This window comes from Stenella coeruleoalba (genome assembly GCF_951394435.1).
Source record: "Stenella coeruleoalba genome assembly, chromosome: X".
NCBI classification, from domain to species: Eukaryota; Metazoa; Chordata; class Mammalia; order Artiodactyla; family Delphinidae; genus Stenella; species Stenella coeruleoalba.
Window position 1 is genome coordinate 59,143,232 of NC_137152.1, and position 15,247 is coordinate 59,158,478.

Sequence of the window (15,247 nt, forward strand, 5' to 3'; positions counted from 1 at the left end):
TTTCTGTTTGCCTGAGGAGACATATCTAAAAGAAATATTGCTAAGACCGATGTCAAAAAACATACTGCCCATGTTTTTCTTCTAGTTTTATAGTTTCGGGTATTACATCTAAGGCTTTAATATATTTTGAATTTATTTTTGTGTATGCTGTGAGAGAATAGTTCAGTTTGATTCTTTTGCTTGTAGTTGTCCAGTTTTCCCAACACCATTTATTGAACAGGTTGTCTTTCCCCCATTGTATATTCTTGCCTCCTTTGTCATAGATTAATTGTCCCTCTAAGGATAAATTCATTTCTGGGCTCCCTATTCCATTCCATTGATCTGTGTGTCTGTTTTTTTATTCCCACATGGTATTATGATTTTTTAAATTTTTAAAGTTTACAGTGCATTTACAGTTAATACAAAATATTGACTATATTCCTCATGTTGTACAATACATCCCTGTAGCTAATCTTAAAACCAATAGTTTGTACCTAACACTCTACCCACCTCTATATTGTCCCTCCCCAATCTCCCCACTGGTAACCACTAGTTTGTTATTTATATCTCTGAGTCTGCTTCTTTTATTATATTATATTATATATAATATTATATTTATATATTTATATTATATATAATTATATTATTTATATATAATATACATAATATATAATATATATTATATATTTCTATATATTTGTATATTTTATTTATTTATTTATATTATATATTATATATATTATATTATATTATATTTATATATTTTAATTTGCTGCATATTTTAGATTCCACATATAACAGATATCATACAGTATTTGTCTTTATCTGACTTATTTCCTTTAGCATAATGACTTCCAAGTCCATCCAATTTGCAGCAAATAACAAAAATTTCATTATTTTTATGGCTGAGTAGTATCTCATTGAAGATATACACCACATCTTTTTTACCCATTCAACTGTTGATAGACACGTAGGTTGCTTCCACATCTTGGCAAATTGTAAATAATGCTGCTATGAACATTGGGGTGCATGTACCTTTTTGAATTAGTGTTTTTGTGTTTTTTCTAATATATATCCAGGAGTGAAACTGCTGGGTCATATGATAGTTCTACTTTTAGTTTTTTGAGAAACCTCCATAGTGTTTTGTACAGTGGCTTCACCAACTTACATTCCTACCAACAGTGTAAGAGGGTTCCCTTTTCTCCACATCTTCGCCAATAGTTGTTATTTGTGTTCTTTTTGATGATAGCCCTTTGGACAAGTGTGAAGTCATATCTCATTGTGGTTCTGATTTTCATTTCCCTGATGATTAGCGATGTTGAGCATCTTTTCATATGCCTGTTGGCCATCTGTATTTCCTCTTTGAAAAATGTCTATTCAGTTCTGCCACTTTTTAATTGGGTTGTTTGTTTGTTTGATGTTGAGCTGTATGAGATGTTTATATATGTTGGATATTAATCCCTTATCAGTTAAGTCATTTGCAAAACTTTCTCCCATTCAGTACGTTGTTTTTTTGTTTTGTCAATGGTTTCCTTTGCTGTGCAAAAGCTTTTAAGTTTAATTAGGTCCCATTTTTTTTCCTTTTATTTTCTTTACTTTAGGAGACAGATCCAAAAAAAATGTTGCTGGGGTTTATGTCAAAGAGTGTTCCTCCTATGTTTTCCTCTAGGAGTTTTATAGTATCCAGTTTTACATTTAGGTCTTTAATTCATTTTGAGTTTATTTTGTATACGGTGTTGGAGAATGTTATAATTTCATTCTTTTACGTGTAGCTGTCCAGTTTTCCCAGCACCACTTACTGAAGTGACTGTCTTTCCTCCAGTGTATATTCTTGCCTTCTTTATTTTAGATTAATTGACCATAGCTACGTGGGTTTATCTCTGGGCTTTCTATCCTGTTCCATTGATCTGTGTGTCTGTTTTTATGCCAGTACCATACTCTTTTGATTATTGTAGTTTTGTAGTATAGTCTGAAGTCATGGAGCATGATTCCTCCAGCTCTGTTCTTCATTCTCAATATTGTTTTGACTATTGGGGGTTTTTTTTTGTGTTTCCATGCAAATTTTAGAATTATTTGTTCTAGTTCTGTGGAAAATATCCTTGGTATTTTCATACAGATTGCATTGAATTATATATATATATATATATATATATATATATATATATATATATATATATATATATATATATCTTTCCATCTGTTTGTGTCAGCTTCAATTTGTTTCATCAGTGTCTTGTAGTTTTTGGAGTACAAGTCTTTAATCTCATTAGTTAGATTTGTTCCTAGGTATTTTATTTTTTTTTGATGTGACTGTAAATGGGATTGTTTTCTTAATTTCTCTTTCTGATAGCAGCTTTCTTTTAAACTACTCAAGTAAAATTCCTGGGAGTATAAGTAGTTGGATAAAACATCAGAAAAAGGAATTGAGCATTATAACATGTTTGGGTATTACCTAAACTTTATTAAACCTTTCAAATAAAAAACAAATCTGGATTTAGATTAGAAGAGGCTTTATTCCAATGGATTTTGGCAAGAGAGGGGAAAGGGACTATTGCAATAGGGAGAATATCTGCCCATGAAATCTGTAAGTATTTCAAAGGTCAGGCATAAAATGGCCTTTTTTTTTAATAGGGAAAAGAGACCAAAACTAGAAAGAACCAGGCTTGGGGAAGTGGGATGAAAGGGTAGCCAAACTGAACAGGTGATCATGAAATGTTTTTCCCTGAGGTTAATTGATGCCATTAAGGGGCCATGAAGGATACTCAAGCTGAGGGTGGGTCAAAGTTAAAAGGTCTGAAGAAAGGAGAGAAGCTTAACTAAAGTTTGGTAAAGTCAAGGTAGCAGATATATTGTCCAGATTGGTCAGTGGTTTCAATCAGTTAAGTTAATTCTTTATGAAGCAAAGAACAGATATTTGGAGCATCTGGGTTTAGCCTTGTTATATAGGTTAACAAGGTGCATATCGTGTGTCTTATCTAAGTTATATGGAGAAGAGTGTTTCTTTGTAGTAAGTAGTTTCTCGGAGCACAAAAAGGTTGAATATTTCTTAATTTCCTCTGTTTTCTAGGAGCACAGGGCTCAGGTAAAATTCAACATTGTCAGTCTTCACTTTTGTTCAAGATGAATGATATTTGTCACTAAGCAACTCAGAGGTGGTTGTAAACTTCCTGAGTGTTGAGAAGCAGTGTCTCTGAGTATTTCAGCAGACTACCTGGGTGATCCAGACAGCAATTTGTCCAGGGATAAATCTAGCTCATGTATGGTCTGCTGCAGTGATGAGTCCTTCAGGTATATTTCAAGTCAGAGGTAAGAATATGGACTGAAATAATGAGAGAGACTGGACATAAAATGTTCAAGTAACAAGCCTGTTTTAATAGTCTGGATGGAAACAATAACAGCTGACTTTACTTAGCACTTACTTTGTTCCAGGCACAATTCTAAGCACATACCACCACTACTGCAACCTGTTCCTCTAATCATACTTGACTGTAACTTCTGGGGATGGGGATATTTGTGAGCAATATCAGGAGTGTGGGGTTGATCATTAGAGCAGCTGACTGGACCACTGCAAGTCTTTCTAAAACCTGTAAGACTATTCTGTGAATCATGAGGTTAATTTTACTGATAGATGTCCCTGGTGCCAATGCTGCTGTAGGATTGGTTCCTTCTTTAACTTCTTTAACAAACCGAAGTCCATTTAAAAAGTATACTCTTAGACATGTTTATTTATTTATTTTTAACAGGTTTATTGAGGTGTAACTTACACATCATAAAATTCACCCACTTTAAGTGTACAATTCAATAATTTTTAGTGAACTCACAGTGTTGTGTAAACACTGTCAAGTTTTAGAAAGTTTCCATTGCCCCAGGAGGATCCCTAGTGCTCATTTTTAGCCACTCCAATTTTCCATCCCCAGTCCTAGGTAAACTACTTTGTGTCTCTACTTTCTGTCTCTAGAGATTTGCCTTTCATGGACATCTATGATGTAATAATATAATGTGAGGTCTTTTGTGTCTGGCTTCCCAGATGTCTTTTTGATTTGGAGCTACATCTTTCCCATGCCTCACTTTCAGCATCCCAGTCCTTTTCCAGTTACTTAGTATACATCATAAACCCTGTAAAATAGTCTTCAAATAGAACATAAAAGGGAAAGGGACTTCATAAAACTTATATTAGTCTCTGTGTGCTCTTTCCCACATATAGTGTGTTAATACTCAAATATATACATATGTGTGTGTTTACCTCTCCCTTTTATTAAATGAATAGTAGAACACAAAGATCTATACATTTTCCCACTTAAAACTTATATTCTAATATTTTATAGTTTTAAAAAATTCTGCAATAAAGTTGTACATATATCATCTTGAGATACACACACACATATACACACACACATACATATATCTTTGGAATAAATCCCTATGAATGGAAATGATGATTAAAGGATTTGTGCATTTGTAATTTTGAAAGAAATTTACAAATTGTTCTCCAGAGGTTGTACCAAGTTTTACAAGCAGCATAGAATGTGAACAATAATTCACAAAGGAGGAAATCACATTGCTAATAAGCTTGAAAAATATCCATTGATAATTTTTAAATTAAAATTAATACAATATTAGGGTACCACTTGTCACCTTAAAAAAGAGTAAACAGAACAAAACCAGTAAATGAATCTGTGTACTCAAGGAAAGAGCCATTTACATAAATCTAAACTACTGCAGTATTTTATAAAATGGTCATAACATTTTACCCAGTAATCCACTTCTTGGGCTCTTTAATAAAAATCAGAAATGCAGATTTTGCACTCAAAAATTCATTATAGCATAGTTTCTAATAGTGGGGAAATTTTAAGTGTTCAATAGCAGTGGAATATTAAAGTGATTAAACAGTTGGTTTAATATATAGCCACTAAAATAACATTTAAAAATAGTTCTAGGGGCATGTAAAATATAAAATGAAATAATACTCATGTAAAACTGTACATTAGTATATGATCTCAGTGGAATGAAAATGTATAACACTTGCATAGATAAATGGTTGGGAAAATACACCAGAAGTTTAACAATGGTTATCTCCAGTTTGAGGGATTTTATATGATTTTTCTTATTAATTTTTTCTGTATTTACCAAGTTTTAAACAGTGCTCAAGACTTGTTTTTTAAATCATAAACAAAAGCTCTTTTAAAACATTTACACAAGAATTATTAATGGTATGGGGAAAGATCACTACATAGTTACATGAAAAAAGGCAGGATATAAAGCAAAATGATATTAAATATGAAAATGCAAATAACTACACAGATGGGGAAAAGCTAGTAAAAATGCATCTAAATGTTAAAATTGTTGTCTCTAGTGGCATGAAAATATGGGTGTTCAGTTGCATAAATATTATTTTTATAATGAGAAAAAATAACGGCTATAAAATAAAATCCCAATGTAAATATAGGGTAAAGGCTATGAATATCATTCAAAAAAGAAAAAATAGAAATTCTGTGAAGCATAGCAATATGTTTAGCTTTCCTACTTACCAAAGAATTGCATATTAAAACAATTCTTAGATGCAAATTTTCACCTATCACATTAAGAAATGATTATTTAAAAGATCATAATCAATGGAAGCAACAATGCAAAAAAACATCTACTTTGTTCCAAGTTTTGAGGAAGGGGGTGTGGGTTGGCAGGGAGGAAGTGTAGAAAGTTCTATTTTATAGAGCTCTGCTGCCAGCTTCAGGAAGCTAATGAAATTAATAATACACATTTTTTTTTCAGTTGACTCAGATGTGAAAGCCTTTGTTAAGATGTTTAACCTGGTGACTGAAAGAGCTGTAATTCAGGTATACTTAGTGAAGAACTAGAGTTTCGTTAAGTCAAGGAGATGAAGAGAGCTCACTGTACAAAGTTGAAGATGTAGAGTACTTTGTGATCTATTGAGGGTCAGTCTGTTGCATTTGTTGATATTGTAACATTCTTTTCCTCATACTCCACTGACAATTCATTTTCAGTATGTCCACATGTTCCTCTTCCTCCTCTACAAAGGCTGGTGTTCACAAGTTCTCTATCCTAGGTCCTCTGCTCTTTTGCCAATTCGAGGGTTATTAGCATGATAATGACTGAAATATCAGACCCTACAATCAATGGTAGCTCAGGAAGAAAAACATAAAGGGGGTTGCACTAATGGAACAATTCAGAGAGTGAATGTTTTCAATGCAGTATAATAGTAGAGGTATTGACTAATGTCAGCAAAGTGATGGACTCAGAAGTTCCAAGCCCTCTTCCCCAACAGAAAGATCAAAGGGAAAAAAATAAACAAGGACTCTCTGAATCAACCAGAGTCTAAATCACAGACAAAGGTTTACAACAACCATGCAACTACCTAATCAAGAAAAGCCATCTTCAAAACAGTAGGAAATTTTTGTGGTGTTTTACTCACCTTTGCCCCATGCCCTTTCAACTGAGGTAGTGGTTTTAGTTTTAAAGAGGAAGCAGCTTCGTTCTCAGTTCCCTTATTCAAACTGGAGGTAGCAGAGCACACTTTATTTAAAAAGTATTGTGTACATCTTTTCTATCCTTTCTGGGGGATAGCTGAAGGACTGATGTAAGGTGCCCATTTCTGTTTCCCCTAACTTGGAGCTGAATGGTGAAAAACAGCAGATACTGCTCATAAAATATCCAAGGCAACTACAGAACCACAGATGCCTGGGGCAATAGATTATTGGTGGAGACATACAATAGACTAAAGCCTGAAAGAGAAGTTGAAATGAGACTCTTTGGGAAATTAGGACATTCAAAAGCAGTCATACATATGTAGGAATTTAGAAAGCAATATGCAAGGCACATGCTCAGAAAAGACCTTACAGGACCTTAAGATTTTGCTTGGGCTGATCTCTAGGCTCTGAGCAAGCCCAGCTAAGTCTTGAAGGCGTGCTCAAGCACAGAGCCAATCTGCAAAGACTTGGTGAGCTCCTGGAATTCAAAAAATCTCTGTCAAAACATTAGTTGAACATGAGCTAATGGAACAAAGACTTCAGTAGTCATGTATGGCAAGGAATAGTCTTTGCGAAAATAGTATGAAAGTCCCAAAATAGACAACTAAGCCTTAAACAATAATATCTATAATAATGAAAACCCTAATGAAGAGGGAAAATTTTATTTCTAAATGCCCAACTATCAGATAAAAAATCACAGAGCACACAGAGAAACAGGAGAACATGGCCTATTCAAAGGAACAAAATGAATTGACAAAAACCATCCCCAAGGAATCCCAGATATGACATACTAGACAGACTTTTTCCCCTAAATTTGTTGAGATATAACTGACATATAATACTATGAAAGATTAAGGTGTACAGGTGATGATTTGATGCCATATATATTGCAAAATGATTACTAAAAGCTTGGTTAATGTCCATTTCCTCACATAATTACAATATTTTTTTTTGTGGTGAGAGTATTTAAGATCTTCTCTCATCACAACTTTCAAGAATATAGCACAGTTGTTACAGCCATCACAATAAATATTAGATTCCTAAAACTTATTCATCTTAACTGAAAGTTTGTACTCTTTATTTGCCATTTCTCCATTTCCCTCAATTTTCAGCTTCTGGCAACCATCATTCATTCTACTCTCTGTTTCTATGAGTTTTACTTTTAAATTCCACATACAAGTGAGAGCAAACAGTATTTGTCTTCCTCTGTCTGACTTATTTCACTTAGCGTAATGCCCTCAAGGTCCATCCATGTTGTCACAAATGATTGGATCTCCTTCCTTTTTTATAACAATATTCCATTGTATATATACCAGATTTTTAAAATCAATTCATCTGTCTATAGACACTTAGATTATTTCCATGTTGTGTTTATTATGAATAATGTTGTAATGAATGTGGGGGTGCAGATACCTCTTTGAAATACTGATTTCATTTCCTTCAGATATATACCCAAGAGTGAGATTGCTGTATCATATGGTAGTTCTATTTTTAATTTTTTGATGAAACTTCATACCATTTTCCATAGTGGTTCTTCCAATTTACATTCCCACCAACAGGGCACTAAGGTTCCCTTTTCTCCACATTTTCACCAATATTCATTATCTCTTGATTTTTTGATAATAGCCATCTCAACAGATATAGGTTGTTATCTCATTATTGCTTTGATTTGTATTCCCCTAGTGGTTAGTGATGTTAAACATCATTTCATGTATGTGTTTTCAAGGGTGTATCCCAGAATTCAAGGCAGCAGAAATGTGCCCACTATTATTTCTTTTTTTTAACACAATGGGTGAAAGAAGAGAGATTATTTTCTTGTGACACTCTGCTGCCACCTATAGAAAATTATTTTAAAAACAACTAAGAAGTTATTTCCTTGACCTAAAATCCACTGCAGCAGACGTACCCCAAATAAATAAGAAGGAGAAGAAACTTGGCATTCCTCTTGAAATTTTGGCTTCTCTATAGCTACAGAAATAAAATGGAAATGGAGAAATGGGAAGTCTTAGACCTACTTCACCTACGCTCAATGATCAAATTAATGCAGGAAGGGGATTGAAATGAATAGGAACAGATGCATTGAAGCATAGGAAATATAGACCACTTCTTAGGCTGTAAAACAAACCACAACAATTTTTAAAGAATTGAAATTATACAGAATAGATAGTCTGACAATAATGTAATAAAACTAGAAAACAACAGAAAGATAATAGGAAAACCTTTAAATACCTGAGAAATAGACAACACATTTACAAATAATCAATGGGCCAAATTGGAAATCTGAAAGGAAATAAAAATAAGTAGAACTGAATGAAAATCTAAATGCAATGTAACAGAATATGTGGAATGCAGCTAAAGCTGTAATGAGAGGGAAATTTATAGCACTAAAATACTTACCTTAGAAAAGAAGAAAGATCTTAAATCCATAATCTACATTTCTACTTTAAGAAACTGGAAAAAGAAGAGCAAAATAAAAGCAAGCAGAAGGAAGGAAGTAAAGAGTAAAAGTCAATAAAATTGAAAACAAAAATAATAAAGGAAATCTATTTTTTTAAAACTTGTTCTTAGAAAAGACAATGCCATTTGCAGCAACATGGATGGACATAGAGATTGGCGTACTGAGTGAAATAAAGTCAGAGAAAGAGAAGTATTGTATTATATTACTTATATGTGGAATCTAAAACAAAATGATACAAATGAACTTATTTTCAAAACAGAAACAGACACACAGACTTAGAGAATGAACTTATGGTTACCAGGGGGGAAGGGTGGGGGAGAGGGATAGACTGGGAGTTTGGGATTGACACGTATACACTGCTGTATTTAAAATGGATAACCAACAAGGACCTACTGTATAGCACAGTGAACTCTGCTCAATACTATATTATGTAACAACCTAAATGGGAAAAGAATTTGAAAAAGAATAGATACATTTATATGTATAATTGAATCACTTTGCTGTACACCTGAAATGAACACAACATTGTTAATCAACTATACTCCAAAATAAAATAAATTTTTTTAAAAAACTCAAAATAAAGTATGTAGTAAAATATGTCCTTCCCAACTTAGTCTCCCATCTACCTAGTTTCCACCTCCCACTCACTTAATCACAGTTATTTGTGTCTTCTGTAAATTTCAAGTGTGTGTATATTCAAGTAAGAAGATAACCTTCCACCCATTTTTCCATTATTTTTGCACAAAAGATAGTATACAATATATACTTTTCTGAACATTTTAAAATCACTTAATATACCTTTGTTTTTGTTTCCATGTCAGTGTATAGAACACTTTCTCATTCTTTTTTATAGCATCATTGTATGATTGTACCATAATTTATTTAGTGAGTACCCTAATGATAGACATTTGGACTTTACTATTACAAACAATGCTGCAGTGAATAACCTGGCACACATGTTATTTAAAACATGTGTAAATACTGGCATGTTTGTAGGGTAAGTTTCCAGAAAAGGAGTTGTTGGTTTAGAGGCTTTATGAATTCATTATATGATAGACTTCCTAAATTGCCTTCAACAAGTGTACCAAATTATACTCCCACCAACAAAGCAAGACATTTTCCCACAGCCTTGCTAACAGAGTATTTTCATCAAACTCTTGAGGGGCTTTTTTGTCACTACTATTGATAAAAGTATGTCTTTTATTTTTATTTATGGGTTTCTAGGTTTAAATAGTCTTTGATGAATAGTCCTTGATGCTGGCTCTCCCAGCTGCTGACTTAAATAACCCAGAAGAGGACAAAGGCTTGCAACAACCCTGAAAAGTGAGACTAACAAGGAACTCATTGCCAGAATGTGTAAAACATTGCCACAAAGCTCCAAAGTACGTAATATAGTTTCCAATTATTGACTATCCAGTACATGTGGGAGAAAGTATATATGTGTGCATGCATTACTCCCCCAGGAATCTTCACAGTGATTCTATCAGTATGATATTATGAGCCATATTTGACAAGTAAAGAAACTCTGGCTCAGAGAGCTAAGTGACTTACTTGCCTAAAGATATATAACAAGAGGCAGAGCTGAGGTTCAAACACAGGCTTGTAGGACTCCAAACTGGAACTGTTTTCAACACCCTACATGCTTTATCCCTCTCTCATTCTTTGACTCCTGATTCAGGAATAGAACAATTGAGCCAATCACAAAATCGGCCAACTCAAATTTCATGACTACTTTTTTTTATAGTCGATTTACAATATTATATTAGTTTCAGGTGTACATCATAGTGATTCAGCATTTTTACAGATTATACTCCATTAGAAGTCATTGCAAGATTACGGTTATAATTCCTTGTGCTATACAATATGTCTTGTTACTTATCTATTTTTTTAACATCTTTATTGGGGTATAATTGCTTTACAATGCTGTGTTAGTTTCTGCTTTATAACAAAGTGAATCAGTTATACATATACATATGTTCCCATCTCTCTTCCCTCTTGCATCTCCCTCCCTCCCACCCTCCCTATCCCACCCCTCCAGGCTGTCACAAAGCACCGAGCTGATATCCCTGTGCTATGCGGCTGCTTCCCACTAGCTATCTACCTTACGTTTGTTAGTGTATATATGTCCATGCCTCTCTCTCGCTTTGTCACAGCTCACCCTTCCCCCTCCCCATATCCTCAAGTCCGTTCTCCAGTAGGTCTGTGTCTTTATTCCTGTCTTACCCCTAGGTTCTTCATGACATTTTTTTTCTTAAATTCCATATATATGTGTTAGCATATGGTATTTGTCTTTCTCTTTCTGACTTACTTCACTCTGTATGACAGACTCTAGGTCTATCCATCTCATTACAAATAGCTCAATTTCGTTTCTTTTCATGGCTGAGTAATATTCCATTGTATATATGTGCCACATCTTCTTTATCCATTCATCTGATGATGGGCACTTAGGTTGTTTCCATCTCTGGGCTATTGTAAATAGAGCTGCAATGAACATTTTGGTACACGACTCTTTGAATTTTGGTTTTCTCAGGGTATATGCCCAGTAGTGGGATTGCTGGGTCATATGGTAGTTCTATTTGTAGTTTTTAAAGGAACCGCCATACTGTTCTCCATAGTGGCTGAACCAATTCACATTTCCACCAGCAGTGCAAGAGTGTTCCCTTTTCTCCACACCCTCTCCAGCATTTATTGTTTCTAGATTTTTTGATGATGGCCATTCTGACTGGTGTGAGATGATATCTCACTGTAGTTTTGATTTGCATTTCTCTAATGATTAATGATGTTGAGCATTCTTTCATGTGTTTGTTGGCAGTCTGTATATCTTCTTTGGAGAAATGTCTATTTAGGTCTTCTGCCCTTTCTTGGATTGGGTTTTTTGTTTTTTTGTTATTGAGTTGCATGAGCTGCTTATAAATTTTGGAGATTAATCCTTTGTCAGTTGCTTCATTTGCAAATATTTTCTCCCATTCTCAGGGTTGTCTTTTGGTTTTGTTTATGGTTTCCTTTGCTTTGCAAAAGCTTTGAAGTTTCATTAGGTCCCATTTGCTTATTTTTGTTTTTATTTCCATTTCTCTAGGAGGTGGCTTAAAAAGGATCTTGCTGTGATTTATGTCATAGAGTGTTCTGCCTATGTTTTCCTCGAAGAGTTTGATAGTTTCTGGCCTTACATTTAGGTCTTTAATCCATTTTGAGCTTATTTTTGTGTATGGTGTTAGGGAGTGATCTAATCTCATACTTTTACATGTACCTGTCCAGTTTTCCCAGCACCACTTATTGAAGAGGTTGTCCTTTCTCCACTGTACATTCCTGCCTCCTTTATCAAAGATAAGGTGACCATATGTGAGTGGGTTTATCTCTGGGCTTTCTATCCTGTTCCATTGATCTATCTTTCTGTTTTTGTGCCAGTACCATACTGTCTTGATTACTGTAGCTTTGTAGTATAGTCTGAAGTCAGGGATATTTATCTATTTTATGTATACTAGTTTGTATCTCTTAATCCCATACCCCTAATTTGCCCTCTGCCACTTCTCTCTCCCCTTTGGTAACCACAAGTTTTTTTTCTATATCTGTGAGTCTGTTTCTGTTTCACATATATACATTTATTTGTATTATTTTTTAGCCTGAATACTGATTTCTGAAGTACTAGTCCAAAGTGCTTTTTCTTATTCTATTCCATCTCACCTATAATATCTTCCTTTCTACATCCAAACAGAAATTAGAACTTGGAAGCTCAAAACATGTATGCAAGATGACAGGCTGGATAAAAGGAGATAACAGTTGTGCAACTGGCAGTGAGTGGGCCATTACCTCCTGGAAGATGGAGAAGATGATCCAATATAATAATAATGGCTAACATTCATTTACAGTGGGTCAGGGAATTAGCTAACCATTTTCTAGAAATTAGCTCATTTCAACAGCTTGGCAGGGTAAATACTATTATTATTCCATTATAGTAGATGAGGAACAGAGTGTGAAGAGGTTGAATTACTAGAGCAGATCAGTTAAAAACTGATGGCCGGGGAAGGGGAGCATGGATGGGGGAGGGAAGGACGGAGGGGCGCGCAGAGCCGAGGGGCGGCCGCGGATGCTCCGGGCGCCTGTCGTGCTGTGCGCGTGCATAGCCGCCTGGTGCGCGCAGGCTCTGGCAGCGGCCGCGGGCAGCAATTTTCTGGACAACAAACAATGGCTCAGCACGGTGTCCCAGTACGACCGGGAGGCCGGACAGTGGAACCGATCCCGAGACGATGATTATTTCCGCACTTGGAGTCCAGGGAAGGCCTTCGATGGGGCTCTAGACCCATGCTTAAGGCTGAAATGTAGTCGCCACGAAGTGTGCATTATTCAAGGTTCTCAGACCGCAGTCTGCGTTGGTCAGCGGAGGCTCACGCACAGTATGAAAGATGCAGGAGTTGGGCATAAGCAGTGGAGGGGTCCTCCGACATCCACCTGCCAGCAGTGCTCGGGGGTCTCTACCAGCCCTGTCTGTGGTTCAGATGGACATACCTACTCTTCTCAGTGCAAACTAGAATACCAGGCATGCATCTTAGGAATACAGATCTCAGTCAAGTGCGAAGGACGTTGCCTGTGTCCTTCAGATACGACCATGGGCTCAAGCAGGAATATGAAGAGGGCCTGCAGTGACCTGGAGCTCAGGCAGATGGCCAGCAGACTGCTGGACTGGTTCAAGGCCCTGCATGAGAGTGGGGGCCAGAACAAGAAGACGAAAGCATCGCTGCGGCCGGAGAGAAGAAGATTTGATACCCGTATTTTGCCAATTTGCAAGGATTCACTCGGCTTGATGTTTAACACTTGATACAAACTACCACCTGCTCCTGGACCAGTCGGAGCTTGGGAGCATTTACCTGGACAAGAACGAGCGGTGCGCGGAGGTCTTCTTCAGCTCCTGTGACACGTACAAGGACAGCTCCATCTCCAACAACGAGTGGTGCTACTGCTTCCAGAGGCAACAAGACCCACCTTGCCAGACGGAGCTCGGCAGTATTCAGAAGCGACTCGGGGTGAAGAAGCTCCCTGGACATTAAATCCCCCAGTGTGACGCAGATGGTTACTACAAGCCAACACAGTGCCACGGCAGCACTGGGCAGTGCTGGTTTGTGGACCGATACGGAAGGGAAGTCGTGGGGTCCAGGAAGCGCGGTGCTGCAGACTGTGCTATTGATTTTGAGATCTCTGGAGATTTTGCAAGTGGAGATTTCCGTGAATGGGCTGCTGATGACGATGAAGATGACATTATGAACGATGAAGATGAAATTGAAGATGATGATGAGGATGAAGGGGATGATGATGATGGTGGTGACCAGGATGGATACATCTGATGGATGAGAGCTGAGAGCAACAAATTCTATGTTTCTTTTATTTACCAAGTGATCCCTTACTGAGGAGTACCTTCTTGCCCCAAAACAAAATGATTCTAAAACTCATTTAATATTTTGTATAATTATTTCAAATATTGCAACTAAAGTCATAGAACTTTATGTTTAGAGAAGTATCATTTACTTTGAGTTTTTATCTGAAAAAGAGAACACATATGGAGTCTAGCCAGACAAGAGAAAGTTATGAAGAGATACTGATCTATGTGAGTCTGCCACAAACAAAACAACCAGTGCTTGAGGTCATATATGATATTTTTCTGGGAAAAATTCTAAGTTAAATCTACAATAACATACTAGTGACCTGGATTCTAAGGATTTTATTAAAATATGCATGACCTTAATTGCAGTTTCCAAGTAGACTCTTCCCAGAGCTGGAGTGATTTAGAGGTGAGTGAGAGAATAGCACAAAGTGAGAAAAACAAAGTCACTATCTTGGAGACCTCCACCATGTTTGTATGTTTTTAGTTATGAAGTTTTAATGATGTTTTTAGTTATGAAGTTATTCTGGATGTGACCAGATATCGTACAAAATGGGCAGCAGGGGAAAACCATGGATTTTGAAAGTTAAAAACATAGTTGTCCTTTCTAATTTTTATTTTATTTTGGACAGCAGTCTCATGTTGATTTGTTTGATAATCTTAACCAGCATGATTTCTTTATCTTTCTAGGTTTCTTTATCTTTCTGACCAGCAACTTAGGGTGCAGAACTTAAAGTAGAAAGACAAAGGGAAAGATTCTTTTAAACATATTTTTACAAAAAGTTTGTCATTTGCCTCAATATCAAACTTAAAAATCTTCATTCTTGTTTTATTTCCTATGTTAGATAAATATTTGCATTTAATCTAAGAATTATGCCATTTTTGTTACTAGTGTCAAAACTTAGAGAACATACTGTATTGTGCCTTGCAAAATAGAAATAGAAAGGTTTCAGC

At 35.8% G+C, this 15,247-nt stretch overlaps 1 pseudogene across 1 annotated transcript; it reads left to right on the forward strand.

Moving 5' to 3' along the window:
* The first annotated feature begins 13,006 nt into the window (after positions 1 to 13,006).
* On the forward strand, positions 13,007 to 14,262 carry LOC307180838 (testican-3-like; annotated as a pseudogene). The gene has a single exon. The product of its transcript is annotated as a testican-3-like (transcript).
* The last annotated feature ends 985 nt before the right edge of the window (positions 14,263 to 15,247 follow it).